At 43.1% G+C, this 17,659-nt stretch overlaps 1 pseudogene; it reads right to left on the bottom strand.

Annotated features, from left to right (window-relative positions):
- Positions 1 to 370: 370 nt before the first annotated feature.
- On the bottom strand, positions 371 to 17,374 carry LOC131502126 (glyceraldehyde-3-phosphate dehydrogenase-like; annotated as a pseudogene).
- Between the last annotated feature and the right edge of the window lie 285 nt (positions 17,375 to 17,659).

Consider the following 17,659-nt stretch of genomic DNA (forward strand, 5'->3'; position numbering starts at 1 on the left):
CCTCTCTCTCTGCCCCTCCCCCGTTCATGCTCTGTCTCTCTCTGTCCCAAAAATAAATAAAAAACGTTGAAAAAAAAATTAAAAAAAAAAATACCAGCTAATTTACTTATCATTTTTGTTTTGAGTTCTTTTCTTGGTTTTTTTTTTTTTTTTTTTTTGGCTGGGTACAGACGGTATGCTTTATTGATGGTACATGACAAGATGGGGCTCTCCAAGCCCCTCCCCTTCTTCAGGGGGTCTGGGATGGAAACTGTGTAGAGGTCTGGAGATTCTCAGTGTGTTGGGGGATGATTTGGGGCAAGGACTCCCCAGAAGCTGAGGGACTCTCTTTTCCTCTTGCTCTTGCGGGGGCTGGTGGCCTAGGGGGCCCTTACTCCTTGGAGGCCATGTGGACTATCAGGTTCACCACCTGGTTCCTGTAGCCAAAATTCATTGTCATACAAGGAAATGAGCTTGACAAAGTAGTCATTGGAGGCGATGCAAACCCCAGTGTCGAAGATGGAAGAGTGGGTGTCACTGTTAAAGTCACAGGAGACAACCTGGTCCTCAGTATAGCCTAGGATGCCCTTGAAGGCGCCCTCCAATGCCTGCTTCACCACCTTCTTGATGTCGCTGAATTTTGCAGCTCCAGGTGGCAAGTGAGATCCACAACTGACACGTTGGGGGTGGGGACACAGAAAGTCATGCCAATGAGCTTCCCATTTAGCTCAGAGATGATCTTGCCTAGAGCCTTGGTGGTACCAGCAGAAGCAGGGATGATGTTCTGGGTGGCTCCTCAGACATCATGCCACAGTTTCCCAGAGGGGCCATCCACGGTCTTCTGGGGTACAGTGATGGCATGGACTGTGGTCCATGATGCCAAAGTCATCATGGATGACGCTGGCCAGAGGGCCCAAGCGCTTGGTGGTATAGGAGGCATTGCTGGCAATCTTCAGGGAGATGTCATACTTCTCATGGTTCACGCCCATCACAAACATCAACAGAAGGGGCAGAGATGATGACCCTCTTGGCCCCATCCTTCAAGTGAGCCCCAGCCTTCTCCATGGTGGTGAAGACCCCAGTGGACTCCACAACGTACTCAGCACCAGCATCACCCCATTTGATGTTGATGGGATCTAGCCTCTAGAAGATGGAGATGGGCTTTCCATTGATGACGAGTCTCCTGTTCTCAGCCTTGACTGTGCCGTGGGTAGAATCATATTGGAGAATATAGACGATGTAGTTGAGGTCGATGAAGGGGTCATTGATGGGGACAATATCCGCTTTGCCAGAGTTAAAAGCAGCCCCGGTGACCAGGTGCCCAATATGGCCAAATCGGTTTAGTCCAACCTTTGCTATCGTGTCTTGGGACGAGCTGGCACCACTCCAGAAAATGTGGCTTCTGTTTTACAGGGAGAAGCAGAGAGCTTGAGTTCTTTTTATACTTCTGTCAGCTGGGAACTTTTCTTTCAAGATTCATTGTGATTATTAAAATGGCTATATTTTTATTCAGGGTTTTTATGTCCTTAGAACAGAGTTTGGTGTTAGGTCAGTTTGCTATGCTGACGAAACTACTGCATACATTACTTTTTGTAGTTTAAGAGGCCACTGTTCTCAAGTATTTCAGATAACGATGATTCCATGCAACACTGGGAAGGTATGTTTGGTAGGCGTTTCTTCTTGTTTTAATGATCATTTACTAGGAGATGTGTCTGTTTTACCATTTCACAGAAAATAAAAGGAACCCTTTCTGATTCAGTCTGAAACATATGAACCTACAAATGTACACTCCACTACAAACACTGCAGATAAACCTTACGGCTTTTAGGGATCTAATATTCAGACCAGCAGAGGGCATGTTTGACTACATTCCTCATTATCTCTTTTCTATAATGAACAAATGTCACATAGCATGTGTATCTTTGTTTGAGTGAGATAACCTGTGATTTGTTTTCACATTTCTCAAGCGTAGGCCATTTATTTTCCCCGGGGGGGAGCTAATTTAGTTCAAATTACGCCTGGTCGGCCGCCTGGGTGGCTCAGTTGGTTGGGCATCCGACTCTGCATTTCAGCTCAGGTCATGATCTCACAGTACACGTGTTTGAGCGCTGCATTGGGCTCTGTGCGGACAGCTTGGAGCCTGCTTGGGATTCCCTCTCTCCCTCTCTCTCTCTGCCCTTCTGCTTTCTCTCTCTCTCTCAAAACAAACAAACAAACAAACTTTCTGAGATTGTTCATCTCCACTCAATGGCCTGGAGATTTAAAATCATTGGTGTGTCAAACCAGGCACCCTTGCAAGCTGGAGAAATCAAAGAAGCAAGCAAATAGAGTGAGACACTGGACAGAATGACCGGGGTAAGTCACAGAAAGGAGACCCAGTATGGGTGATTCGTTCATCAAAAGATTGTGAATTCTTTTTTTTTAGTTTTTTGTTGTTGTTGTTGTTGTTGTTTATTTATTCTTGAGAGAGAGAGAGAGACAGAGTGCAAGTGGGGAAGGGGAAGAAAGAGAGGGAGACGCAGAATCCCAAGCAGGCTCCGGGCTCTGAGCTGTCAGCACAGAACCTGATGCAGGGCTCGAACTCATAAGCTGGGAGATCATGACCTGAGCTGAAGTCGGATGCTTAACCAACTGAGCCACCCAGGCGCCCCAAAGGATTTTGGATTCTGTCCCAAATGGAACTGAAACTGCCCCAAGCAATCTTGAGGTGCGAGGATGAGGGCGAGCCCACCGTTCCCGTTGTTTGGAAAGCACGGTCTCTACAAAATGTCAGATCATGCTTCACACGGGTTAAGTTCTACAGGTTTGACATGATTCAGTGGTCCTCCTCTGGATAGCAGAGGAGAAGCTGAACCCGACATAATCAGTTTGAAAGGAACTGCTGTCCTCCTGTTTCCCCGTGAATGTAGCCTTGTAATCATAGGAGAACAGACTGAATGTGAAAAGTGGTTTAAAATACGGGTATTTTCAACTTCGGAGAAAAACCCATTTCAACAAAATTACAGTCATTTCACTTGAAAGGATATGCCTGCTTATGATTATTACTGAATTTTGTACACGTGATAAGGTGCTAGGTCTTACGTTTCGCCTTATTTATTCAGGTTTAAGAAATGGCGGTGGCTGGCTGAATGCAGAGAAGTAGGAACCACACCATAAGACGAACTAGATTTTTTTCTTCCCATTACATCCTATTTATTTCTTGGTCGCTTTCAGTCCGAAAGCTGATAATGGGGACTATTATTCTGGCCTCTATTTGAAGATCAGCCTATAGCTTGGCATCCTACTGTTGTTAGTGTTCCTTGAATTTTATTCCAAATTATATTGCACACATTCAGCAGAGAGGCTATTAAAATTACACGCGGAGGAGAGCAGTCAAGCTTTAAATAAGTAAATAAATACATAAATAAATAAATAATGCAATTCTACCAATTGATAAGAAAATCTGGTGAAATTAAGTGTTGGGCAAAAACTCATAACACTCCACAAACAGTAACAAAACTATCTTTCTAGCAAGTTCTTCACTTGAATTCAGCTATGAGTTACGTTGATTGGATGCCCATTGCTACCTTTTTTTGAATCAACTTTACCGCATGGAAAGTTTAGAGATGTATGTGAATACAAAGTTTTACCCTTTTGGTTGTAGTAATATTATGCGCACGTGGGTGCATGTGTGTATGATCACAACATGAACGAACTTGATAGTCGAATTTTAAGTCTTAAATCCCCTGAAGGATTTTTCAGTCTGTCTATGACTCTGGCATATTTCTTTAGTTACCAGGTAGGCACAGTTACATTGTAGAAAAAGCATAGATCTTTCCAGCCAGAGAATCAGTACTCAAAGCCTCTTGGTTTCAATGACCGTCTTCATGAGCTCAGACCAGTTTTTTAATATCACTAGAACTCCGTAAAGTGGGGGAATGAACATCCACTTCCTGACTCCTCTAATTGGTAGGCCTTGCTGTTTCTATAAGCCAAGCCTCTGTCTACCCTGCTGCATGATTTGAGAGACTCAGCGATGATTGTCCCCTAAATATTTCTCCTATGGGTATTACTGTAGAATTTAAAAATTCCCTATCGTGTTTCCATATGGGTTATTGAAGGTGTATTTAAAACCATTGGTTTTTCTGAGCAGAGTAAAACTTTTGAAGCCATGATTAGATCGTCAAAGTTAAATTGATTGAAATGTTTTTCTGTCACCTAAAACCCTGATATTCAAAGTGCTGTCTCCACACTAGCAGGTGTGAGTATCGCTAAGGAGCTTGTTAGAAATGTAGAAACACAGGCTTCAAACGAGTCCTACCGAATGACAGCATGCATTTTAATAAGAAACCAGTGAGACATATGCACATTACAGGTCGAGGAGCACTGGGGCACCTGGGTGGCTCAGTCGGTTAAGCGTCTGACTCTTGATTTCAGCTCAGGTCATGATCTCACGGGGCTGGGACCGAGCCCCACGTCAGGCTCTGCACTGGGCATGGAACCTGCTTGGGATTCTCCCCCCCCTCTCTGCCCCTCCCCAACTTGTGCATGCATGCGCTTTCTCCCTCTCTTTCAAAATAAACGAATAAATAAATAAATAAGGTGGGGAAGCACTTATCTTTATGACTCCTGAAGAAATGGGATAACTCTTAACGTGGGAAAGTGGCTTGCTTAAGTCGGGGCAGGAGAGAAAAAGATGACCATGGCAAAGGACCTTGTACATCAGATGATAGCAGGAAGACAAACACACCAAGGAGACGAGGCAGAAAGAAGGTTCCAGAGGAGACATGCAACTTATTTCACAATCCCTAAAGAGACGTATCCTTCATGACAAAGACAGTTGGTAATCAGACAAAGCAAACAAACAAACAAACAGAGCAACAGAGGGCTTCAATGCTATAAGCACTTTTGTTCCTTTTTATTTAAATCTTTATTAATTCAAAAGAAAAACTTCTAGGCTAGTAAAACTTCTTAGAAAGTTTTATTTTGCTTTGGAACCATAAGCAAATACACATGTTAGCTCACGTTCGTCCCACAAAGCATAAAATACCTGATCATTTCTAGGACAAAATAAATCTATAATAATCTAGATCTAACCTACGACCTGTCTATAAATCTGGGGCATATGTTGCTTTGAAAGCCTTAGTCCTGAAAACTGGCTTCGCGTCCTATTTGTCAAAAGGTACTTGATTGCATCCGGTCAACGAAACATAGGTCTTTGCATAAACCAAAATATTTTTGAAGTTTTAATAATCATACCGCTAATTGTAAAGCAGGACCATTTGTTTTCGTCTTTGAATTTTCATCCACAGTGTCGGTGAATTCACTGGCTGAGAACCAGTTAAAAATCATCAAACTTTAGGGGCGCCTGGGTCGCTTGGTCGGTTGAGCATCCGACTTCGGCTCAGGTCGTGATCTCACGGTCCGTGAGTTCGAGCCCCGAGTCGGGCTCTGGGCTGACAGCTCGGAGCCTGGAGCCTGTTTCGGATTCTGTGTCTCCCTCTCTCTCTGCCCCTCCCCCGTTCATGCTCTGTCTCTCTTTGTCTCAAAAATAAATAAACGTTAAAAAAAATTAAAAAAAAAAATCATCAAACTTTAGAAGTGACCCTTGGAAAGTCTACTTGAAGAAATCCCAAGAAGTCCCTGCTCCAACGCTGTGTTCTCAGGGATTCACAGCATGGCATGATCAGCACTGTCTCTAGAGAAGTTATATCATTCTCCTTTACTATTTGAAAATGGGTGGATTAAAAGTCAGCCTGTGAAGTAAGATTGAGTGAATGACAAAAAATAGTATAGGTTTTCCATGCATGAAAACAGTGTATATTGAAGCCATATGAGTTCATATACCTATATATCTAATATCTATAGCTAAATGTACATTTATGGAAAGCCTCGATTGCCGATGGATGCTTCAAGAACTTTTGGAGTTAAGGGGGAGATGTCCTGATACCAGTACCTTCACAGGCAATTTTGCTCTTTGCAGAATAGTGAAATTTGTTTCATTCTCTTCGCAAATATGTCTTGTACCACCTACTTTGCGCAGAGAACTAAATGGAGCATTACAGTGGGTATAAAGAATCTAAGAAAACGCCTTAATGTGATTATGGTCTAGTAAGGGAGACAAGACATTCTAATAGAACACATGAGTGTTATAAACAAGATGTTCCTGGAGTTCTCAAGAGAGCGAGAAATCAGTTCCAGCTTGGGAGAAGTCCCAAAAGTACAATGGAAGAAGTGGCCCTGGAATGAATCCTTCACAAACAAGGGTTGTAATTGGCAGACAAATGAGGAGAAGTCATTCTAAGCAGAAAGAACAGTACAGCCTGTGTCCAAAGAAACGGAAAAGGCAGATGGTATTTAAGAAATTGCTGTAGTGCTGTTGATGCGTAGGGAAGCAGAGGGAACTGGGACCGGAAAGGCATGCTGAGACCGAGTTTGGGACAGGTTGCTAAGGCAGACACTGAGGTGATTTAAGAAAGATTACTCCGGCCTCAGTGATTACGGTTGGATAGTGAAAATGGTCTAAGTGGGCCCACTAAAATTGAACACCTTGCTTGTAGTCCAACAAGGAGGCAATGGCCAATGATTGTAGGTACCAACAATGGAAATGTGAAGAAAGGCTCAGATGTGTGAGATATTGCTCGGAAGGAGGATAGGATACAGTGATTGAATGCAGCCGAAGTCTAGGAAGAAGGCTAGCTCAACGATGATTGTGCAATTCACGTTTAGGTGACTGAGTGAACAGGGGTACCATTATCCAACTCCGAGTAGACAAATTAAGAGACGACTTCTGTGCGTCGTTATGCCAAGATAACCTAATATAGCCCTTTCCCAACACCCATGGCTTTAGGTTCATCTCCGTATTATACAGTTTCATAGCACCGTGGACCTTTACTTGTGGGATATCATAGAGTGTGACTTTACATTAATTTGTATGACACTTTTATCTCTGTGTGCCCCGTTAGACCACAAAGTCCATGAGGGCAGAGAAACACAATGCCTGGCAAATCACAAGCACCCAATGTGTATTTTTTGTTGGTTTGATTTTTCCATACGAGTGGTTGGGTTGAGTAGATAAGAGAATGATTTTTTAAGTAACTCACTGGGAGCAATCAGTGCACGTTACTGGCACAAAAAATACCTACACGAGAGACGTTCAATGGCAACCGCATACGTTCTTATTCCGAGTACTTCAAAATATGTCATGGTGAAATTATGCACTTTCTGTCAACCTAGTGGGACAAAAAAAAATTGAGTAGACTAGTTTGATGAAAGACTCTCTGGGGGCGCCTGGGTGGCTCAGATGGTTAAGCGTCCCACTCTGGCTCGGGCCATGATCTCATGGTTCGTGGGTTCGAGCCCCGCGTCGGGCTCTGTGCTGACAGCCCGGAGCCTGGAGCCCGCTTCGGGTTCTGGGTCTCCCTCGCTCTCTGCCCCTTCCCTGCTCGTTTCCATAAAATCGAATGGAATTACATAATGAACCGGCTCTTCGTGAAATGATAAGGATATGGGTCTCCACACTACTGCGTCTTATGTGGTCCAAAATGAAAATAACGCAGAGGAATTTTACAGGGGTGAAGCTGTTTGCTGTTGTTCAGGATCTACTCATCTTCTGACTTACTGTTAAACCATCGTTCTTCTCCCTCGGTCTCTCAGAGGAAATAGAAGCCAAAAAGGTTAAAGAACTCGGTGACGATTCTACATTTAATTAGTGACAGAGCTAGACAACACAGGAGATAGAGCTAATATTTATCGAACGTGTCCTGTATGTAACACCATTTTAAACATACCCACACTTAAATGTCCCAACTCCCCCTGTGCCATAGGTGTTATCCCATTTTTATAGATAAAAGATTGAGGCTCATGGTGATTCACCTTTCCTATATCATATACTAAGCTGTCAGGTTGATTTATTTGATTCCAAACGCCATGCTGATAACTTTCTGGGAAAGACAGAGCAATTTCAGTTGAAACATTTTCATCCAAAAGAGGGGTATGTGTCTACACTGTAAACAGAATGAGAATTTATGTGATTACTGGCAAGGCTGAAGAGACCATGTAGATCTGCTTTGAGCAACCTACAGCCCTGACTCAGAAAGGCAGACCTAAAAGAAGCAGAAAAAAGCAGCCCGGGATAGACCGAGTACAGCAAGGATTATCACACACTTAGGGGAAAGGAGGGCTAGAGGTCGGCAGACGAATAGGAAAAGGGCAATTGGGAGTCACCTAGGAGGACTTGGTCTTCGTCGTAATTTTTGTCGTCTTCTTTTTCCCCACCTTCTTTTCTTCTTCATTGTTGCAAAATAGATGGAACATGAAATTCACCATTTCAAAGCATGCAATTCAATGGTATTTAGTGCATTTGCAATGTTGTACGAGCATCACTGCTGTCTAGTTCTAGAACTTGAGCATCTACAAGGGAAAAATTATCCCCATTAAGCACAGGTTCTTTTTTTTTTTTTTTTTAAGTCAAGTGAGAGAGCAGCAGTTCTGGCTGCGATAAAAACATGTAGCTGAAAAACGGTAAGCTTCTTGCTGAAAAAAAAAAAAAAAATCACGACTATTTCCCCCAAGCTTCCCAGTCATTCAGTTTCTCCCTTCTGCTGAAACGTTCAGGGTGGAACTATCCCTTTAAATCCAGCCCCTAATCAAAGTCTATAGGCGCCGACTGACCGAGAGCTGGGATTTCATAAACCAAGTTAGCTAAACACCCATTCTTGTCGTGAACAAAGAATACCATTGAAAACGTGATAGAAGACTCCGTGGGAATAATGTACTTTGGTCATTAAGACGTTACCACCCACGCACAGAAAAACCAACAAAACCTGGTGTGTGCGAGTGGGGTGGGGAAGAATCTCTTGCGGTCGTTACGTAAGAGGGGAAAAAAAGAAGATTGTGCCACAATGCTACCACGTGGTGTAGTGTTTCTAGACAGAAAGAAATAGAGACAGTACCTACGATATTGAAGAAATATTGTCTAGGAGTATACCAGGGGGACAAAAAAAAAAAAAGAGAGAGAGAGAGAACAATGGGAATGAGGACCAAATTGAATGAGGAAACCAGAGGCATCATAGGCTAAGTCTTACAAAAGGCTTAACGCAGTGAAAGCTACAACGTAATCTGCTGGAAGGTTTCTTCAATGGAGCAGAGCAAGCCTGCGTCCAATCGAAAGAGAAAAAGAAGCTGATAATTGATTTTCTTCCCCAACGGGCCAGGCTCCATTCACAGTAACCATGCAGGGCATTGTCTGCAGGAACCCACCAGATGGTCTAAGCGGAGAGGGAGAATACGCCAAGATGATCCAAGGGAATGCAGATCACTTTTACTGCCGTGTTGCTTGGGGTCTGATGGGAATGGCAGACGGCAAGAGTTTTTTAGTATGCACTTGATATCTTTCTTTTGGGAGCCAATTTATTTTGATATTTTACCTCAAACATCAAAATGATACACAGTCCCGAAGGCTCTCAGCAGGCTTTCTTAGCTTGTGCCCAGCAAGGGAACAGAGTCAATCTCCCCAGCCTCTCGGGTCACAGTTCATTAGAAGGGAGAACGAGGCCACTAGCAATCTGAGGCAAGTGGATGAAACATTTGAAAGGAATTATTCAACCACTCTGCATACACTTGTTGGAAAATTTCAGTAGGCGGAATTGGGAGCAATTGTGACTTTAATGGCCTCAGTACAGTTTTTTAATGGCTAAAATAACCTTAAATATTCACCTTTAGAATACCAATAGAGAGTGTATATATATATATATATATATATATATATATATATAATATAGATCACGATGTAGGAATTGAGGTAGTCCTCAGCACAAGAAAACGTATGCCGGTTGGTTAGCATTCATCGTACGTTTTCCTTTAAAGACCATCTACGGAATGAGTGGCCAGGTCGCTCTCCAAGCCCAGAATGTAATGTTAAACTCAGTCTTACATCCTGGTTTTGGGTCACGAAATAAAGGGTCATGGATGTCTTATTTTTCACCCTCTTTCCAGGGTGAATGGTCGGTTCCAGCAAGGTAAATATTTAAGACAAGCAAGGTGGGTCTTTGATTTGGGACACATACCAAGGTCCTCAGAGTCACGTAACACTCAATGCCCTCAGGCTGCCCTAAATGCATCCCCGCCCAGTACTGTGGATTTCAAGCAGGCCTGACCTGCTTCTTAAAGTGCTACAGAATCCAAAATTATCTATTTTCTTTGCCTACAATAACATTGTCATGCGTTCCTTTCAGATAATTCATCTCATACCCCAAAGTCAAGAAGGAAACAACCTGGTTTAAATCCCTCTCGAGGCATGGATGACTGATAATCCCTCTTTGTTGGCATCAGTGTTTGAATTATTTAAAGGGAATTCTTGTTAATCCAAAGATCTCGCTAATCAGCAGGCTTCATTCGTGTTAATAACATGAGGTAAGCGTATTCAACCAGGCAAATTTTTTTCGGAGCTGGAGGCCACCGAACAGGTTAGCTATTCCTGAAAGGTTAGCTCTCTCGAGATATTTTCCCTAAAATGTTTCTGATTCTTTCTTTCTTTTTTTTCTTCCTTGTGTATTCAAAACCCCACAACTTTGTACAGTGGCATAGTGATACCTGAGGCAGCATTGGTGATGAACACCAACGTCAAGGTTGATGAGGGAGGGACGGACAGAACAATCCTGAATTACAAGAGAGGTGTCTTGAAATTTTTCTTTATATATAAGGTTTTTATTTATCTTGAGAGAGACAGAGAGCACGCATGTGCGAGCAGGGGACGGCAGAGAGAGAAGGAGAGAGAGAATCCCAAGCAAGTTGCATGCATCAGCGCAGAGCCTGACGCAGGCCTTGAACTCACAAACCGTGGGGTCATGGCCTGAGCCAAAATCAAGAGTCAGATAGATGCTTAACTGACTGAGCCACCCAGGTGCCCCGAAAGGTAGGTGTCTTAAAGGGGAGACACTAAGGGCACCTGGGTGGCTCAGTCGGTTAAGCTTCTCTCCCCCTCCTCCACTCACGCTGTCTCTATCTCAAAAATAAAATAAACTTATACCCTCTAATTTTTCAAAAATCCCCTAGTTTTCAAAACGAATTTAACAATTCCTGAGAGTGAGATGTTCGCTCTTTTGTCTGACTAAATCCCAATGAATCAGCAGCAGTACAAAAACAGCATACGCAGCGTTTGACGATAATACACTGTAGGAAGGCAGAATAATTTAACATACATCTCGCGTAAAACAGAGTCGTGTTTTCTCCATCGGGGTGATCTTTGCGAAATGCACCGGGGAAAGTCATAAATCGGCAACAGGAATATCAGCACTTTAAAAATTAAATTGCAAGAGCAACCCCGATTCCACTGGTGTTACATATGATACTGAGCTACACAGCTTGAAAGTTTATCGAGGAAAAAAAAATGGGTAATCAGTTATAACGGATATATAGAAAAAACGATTGAAATTCCCGTACTTAGTGTCCTAACCCTTGCCACATCTCTAAAGCTTTGGTTTCAAATAGAAAGCATAGATGAGGAACGAGATTAAGCGAGTAAGTGTAAATTTGCCTCTCTGAGAAGCATCAACCAGACAATGAACATGCTGGAGAAGTGTAGGATATCCCAGAAAGCGCACACTAATGAAAATTTTGTCGCCAAGACCCAATGGATTTTTTTCACCGTGAGCTCGCCGATTTCCTTAGGCATGGCCGATTGTGGAGAGAGTCTCATCACCAATGGCTGTCCTCTGAGACAATTCTATCACCTAGTAGGCATTTCCCTTCTCTTCTCAGTGATGCATTTCTGAGCTTCTGAGCCTAGAAAAGTAACCCTGCTAATAATGGACAAGATATACCGTGTATTCATTGTATGCTGAGTTTGACTGCAGTCGTCTTACACACATGATCTCATTTCATTCCTGCAACCCTGCGAAATAAGTACACACTTTAGCGTCTTCATTTTATAGATGACAAAAATGAGACTTAGTGAAGTTGCATCTGCCCGAGGTCACGGAGCTGGTAAGCGGTGGAACACGGATAGAAACCCAGATCTGCCGGAGTAAATCCATGCTCCAAAGTCATGATCTTAAGAGTGGATACATGCATGGGGCCCCTGGCTGACTCGGCTGGAGGAGAACACGACTCTTGATGTCAGGGTCATGACTTCGAGCCTCGTGTTGGGTGTGGAGATTCCTAAAAAATTAAGTAATTCGTTAATTAAGTTTTTTAAAAAAAAGTGGATACATGCGTGCTGCAAGTGTGGAAGAAGATTCATTTGGGTTCTGGAAGTTAATAATAAAATTATATATCTTCAAAATGACGGTACAAACAGATCTGGTGGGAAGGTGGCCAAGATATACTTTGAAATTTTTCCGGAAACGACGTGAAATGCCTCCGCTATCATTAACAATGAATGGGTCCCACTCTAAATGTATATTGTGTCTTGAGCTATTAGCTATTGATAGTATGAAGCTATATTGATTAGCAAAACTTTAAAAAGTAACCACTTTGCAGTTCCATCCACGTAGTTGCAAATGGCAAGATTCCATTCGTTTTGATTGCCGAGGAATACTCCGTTGTAAATTTAAAAAAAATAAGATATAAAATTAAAAAAAAAAAAAAAAAGCAGAGTCTCTGGAACCAGACTGCCAAGATAATGGATGCTTTGCTGCCTTAGTTTCCTCATCTGTAAAAATGGAAATAAGAAAATGATCTACCTGAAAAAAAAAACAAAGTAACCACTTTGGACATTGGCGTAAATCCCCTGAAATACTTAGGCAACGTTTAAAATCGTTAAGTCTTATTGTTAGAAATAGATACATAAACAAAATGAAGTCTTTCATTCAGTTTGGATTCTGGTTAGTGAAGGTACAAATAAATATATCGATTGGTAATAAGTGCTCTAAAAAAATAAAGCAAGTTGAGGGATCAAGGTGCTATTTTACATAGGGGGGTCCCTGAAGGCTTCAGCAGGATCATATCATTGAGCTGGGACTTGAATGAGATGACACAGTGAGTCCTGCAGCTATCTGGAGGATATCTGGAAAATGAAGGAGACCCAAGGAGACGCTAAAAGTTGAAAAGTTTTAAGTAGGCCAATGAGAATTCACGTTCCTGCAACTGCGTTTTGATTCTCTTAATGTTTTTTTAAGTAATCTCTGGGCCCAATGTGGGTCTGGAACTCGTGACCCTGAGACCAAGAGTCACGTGCTTCACTGACCGAGCCAGCCAGGCGCCCCTACACTCTTAGATCAGCATTTAAAAAGTGCACTTGATATATGTATTCATATGTGTAAGTTGTAGGCGTCATTAGCAAGGATATTAAGAAACTTCAGCGGAGGCTTCTAAATAGTTCTGATTAAGTTTATGAAATATTACAAGGGAATCTCAGGATACAAGCCATCTATGGAATTAGACAAATTATAGGCACAGCATCTCACTTACTATGCACGCTGGACTGACTTCATGTAAACCCTCACTCCATGTTTTCTGCTTTCAATACTTGGTTCTCGTTCCAGATTTTCCTTTCGGCCTCATCTGTGGGTTTATACTGTCCTCTCTTGATCATGGAATCATATTTGTATTTACCAACCTGCTCACACTCTCTGCCTCTCAAGGGGGGGGGGGGGAAGAGATGAATAGAGAGAAAACAACGCACTGAAATGGATACGTGACCACACATGTCGAGAAGGGATGCCTGGGTTACCAAAACAGAGGAAGGAGAGAATTTCAAAAAGGAAGGAAAACAAATGAACAAATCAGATATAAAATTGTCTATATTTGCCATTTTTTTTTAAATTTTTTTTCAACGTTTTTTATTTTTTTTTTATTTTTGGGACAGAGAGAGACAGAGCATGAACAGGGGAGGGGCAGAGAGAGAGGGAGACACAGAATCGGAAACAGGCTCCAGGCTCCGAGCCATCAGCCCAGAGCCTGACGCGGGGCTCGAACTCACGGACCGCGAGATCGTGACCTGGTTGAAGTCGGACACTTAACCGACTGCGCCACCCAGGCGCCCCATATATTTGCCATTTTTTAAGTCAGTGACTTCTTTTTTTAAGTGTTTTATTTATTTTTGAGAGAGAGAGAGAGAGAGAACGAGTGAGGGAAGGGCAGAGAGAGGGGGACAGAGGATCAAAGCGAGCTCTGCACTGACAGCAGAGAGCCCAATGTGGGGCGTGAACCCACAAACTGTGAGACCATGACCTGAGCCAAAGTCGGACCCTCAACTGACTGAGCCACCCAGGTGCCCATAAGCCAGTGACTTCTTAGTAAAGCTATGTGAGTAACTCTGAAAGTAAGCCGACTAAAACTGCGTGGAGACCACAACGAATATTTACAAATTATTTAGAATGGTTTTCTAAAGTACAAATATAGAGAGACTCAGAGTGAAATGACCAACGCGAGTATCTGGAAGCGAATACTTAGTTTAGATTTATTTCATGTTACAGCTGGAGTCTTTTCAAATGGTATACACTAGATTCCAGAATATGCTGTAATCTCTATGAATAAATAAAACTACGGGACTGTGAAACGACAGAGCAAATTGAAAATTTCCATACAATTTTTGATTAGCTATAATGAGAGATTTTTATTATCGACTGGGGTCCATAAACTATTGCCCTAAAAGCGCATGTCATTTTGCGAGCAACCTCAGCTGGGATAGGACCAGAGCACGTGTGTATGCATGTACCTGAGGTAGCCACAGAATTGCTAGCTGGGAAGATTGCTAGAGAGGGAGAAGAGATACATAGATGTATGGAAAAGAGCCAGTCCAGGGGAGCTGAGATTGGTCTCAAGGCAAAGAGGCAAGTTCAGGGATATTCCATACTGAGTCCAGAGGAGTTTTCCTGAAATGGTGGCAGCGGTGAGGGGCAGACACTCAGGAAAGACAACCGTTGCTCATGGATCCTAGGAGAGGAGGTAAATAGCTCCGTAAATACAAAGGAGATTCCATGATCAAGAGAGAACAGTGGAGGATGGAACTGGAGAGTGTGATGCTAAGTGAAATAAGCCATACAGAGAAAGACAGATACCATATGGTTTCACTCTTATGTGGATCCTGAGAAACATAACAGAAACCCATGGGGGAGGGGAAGGAAAAAAAAAAAAAAGAGGTTAGAGTGGGAGAGAGCCAAAGCATAAGAGACTCTTAAAAACTGAGAACAAACTGGTGCTCGCTTCGGCAGCACATATACTAAAACTGAGAACAAACTGAGGGCTGATGGGGGGTGGGAGGGAAGGCAGGGTGGGTGATGGGTATTGAGGAGGGCACCTTTTGGGATGAGCACTGGGTGTTGTATGGAAACCAATTTGACAGTAAATTTCATATATTAAAAAATAAAAAAATAAATAAAAATAAAAAAAATAATAAAATTTAAAAAATTAAAAAAAAAAAAGAGAGGACAGTGGAAACCCACAGATGAGGCCGAAAGGAAAATCTGGAACGAGAACCAAGTATTGAAAGCAGAAAACATGGAGTGAGGGTTTACATGAAGTCAGTCCAGCGTGCATAGTAAGTGAGATGCTGTGCCTATAATTTGTCTAATTCCATAGATGGCTTGTACCCTGAGACCCCCTTGTCCTCTGATAAAATATGCCACAAACAAACATTTATGTAAGTAGGCACGACATAAAAAACACTATGCTGGGTATGTGGACTTTCAACAGAAAAGGTCTTCACTAGCGGCTGTATTGTTGTAATACTTGAGAAAGTAGCAAAGGGAAAAGTAGGAGACAACCACAAGTGGGGAAGGGCAGAGACAGGGCAGGGGCGGGGGAACAGAATCCGAAGCAGGCTTCAGGCTCCGGGCTGTCAGCACAGAGCCCGACGCCGGGCTCGAACCCATGAACCATGAGATCGTGACTGGAGCTGAAACCAAAAGTTGGATGCTCAGTTACTGAGCTACCCAGGAGCCCCTAGGTAACCAATATCTTAAAACTATCTTGACCAGATGCCATGGCTTCCTGGCCACTGGTTACTTTTAGTTATTAAAAAAGTCTTATTCATTCATTCATTCATTCATTCATATATAAGTGTTTTACTTTTCTAAGTTTTTATTTAATTTCCAGTTAGTTAACGTACAGTGTAATATTAGTTTCAGGTGTACAATATACTGATTGAACAACACTTACATACATCACCCAGCGCTCATCACAACAAGTACACTGTTTGATCCCCATCACCTATTCCACCCAACCCCCCCTCCCACCTCCCCTAAGGTAACCATCAGTTTGTTCTCTATAGTTAAGAGTCTGTTTCAGGGCACCTGGGTGGCTCAGTCCATTAAATGACCCACTCTTGATCTTGGCCCAGGTCATGATCTCACAGTTTGTGAGTTTAAGCCCTGCATTGGGTTCTGTGCTGATGGCGTGGAGCCTGCTTGGGATTCCGTCTCTCCTTCTCTCTGCCCCTCACCTGCTTGTACTCTCTCTCTCTCTCTCTCAAAATAAATAAATGTAAAAAAAAGAAAAAGAGTCTGTTTCTTGGTCTGCCTCTCTCTTTTTTTCCCCGTAAGATTGCTTGGTGTTTGTCTTTCTCTGACTGACTTATTTTTCTAGAAGCATAATACTCTCTAACTCCATCCCGTCATTGCAAATGGCAAGATTTCATTCTTAAACAAATCATACAATTTAAAGAGTTCAATATTCAATCTCATTTGGGATTCAAAGCTTTCCTCAGAGTGATATCAGGAGATACCTCCCCACCACGGACGGAAAACCTGACCTTTTTTTCGACCAGTAATAAACAGCTCCAAAATCTCCGCAGCTTCCAAAAAGAACTTTTCAACATTCAACCTTCCGATGTCTTCTGGGATCTCGGTGACTCTTCAGTTCATATTTTTCCATAGGTTGGCTCAGCATTGGGAAAGCCATGGGAAAGCGTAGGCTGGAGCACCACGCGTTGGTGATTAAATACTTCCCTATGGAATTAATACCCGCTACTTTGGCCACATTTTATTGGGCAGATCACACCACATGGCCGCATCACATGGCTTCAGTGGGAAACTGTTGAAAGGTAGAAAGAGTTCGGATATGGAAGAAGGATGGTGCTACCTACCAGAGATGTTTGTTTGGGGGGCGGTGGGGGGAGGCACCGTACAGAGTAATCTTCAGCGATCCTCCTGATATTGACTGATATGTTAGAGTCACCCCCCCCCCCCCAGGTAAAATGCGTCCTCAATTTTCGCCTGCCTTATACGACCCTACCGCACCTGTCCCTCCTATACTGCACACCCTTTCGTGTGGATTTAAAGGAATGGCCGAGGTTCTTTCCTGCCCATTCCCACGCTGTGGAGTCCTGGGGAGTGTTTTGCGCGAGCGTTCCTTCCTTGACCTGCCTCCGCTGGCTGGACCAGCAAAGTCCTTTGCCTTCAGACATTTCTAAGCGGAGAACCAGGCGACAGTGGCTATGTCTGCGCAGAACCACAAGAAGCCCTGGGAGGTACATGTCAAGGTCTCCCAAAGGCTCCCTCACTACTACACGCCTGTGAGTGCCACAGGCAGGTCTTAACAAGCATCACGCCAACAGTGAGATCCTTATCTCCTAATCCTGCCAACGAAGCAGAGAAAAGAGCCCGCCGTAACTTGCCATTAGGGTGTTTACTAAATGCTGGCTTGCCTGCCCTCTCGGTAGCCTTCTGCTTCGATAGACTTTGGGAGTGGCCTGCAGAGATACTTGAGGCTACTCGAGTCAGTTCAGCAGTTTCTTTATAATAACCGAGAGAGAGAGAGA

The sequence above is a fragment of the Neofelis nebulosa genome, chromosome X, assembly GCF_028018385.1.
Source record: "Neofelis nebulosa isolate mNeoNeb1 chromosome X, mNeoNeb1.pri, whole genome shotgun sequence".
In the NCBI taxonomy this organism is placed as follows: Eukaryota; Metazoa; Chordata; class Mammalia; order Carnivora; family Felidae; genus Neofelis; species Neofelis nebulosa.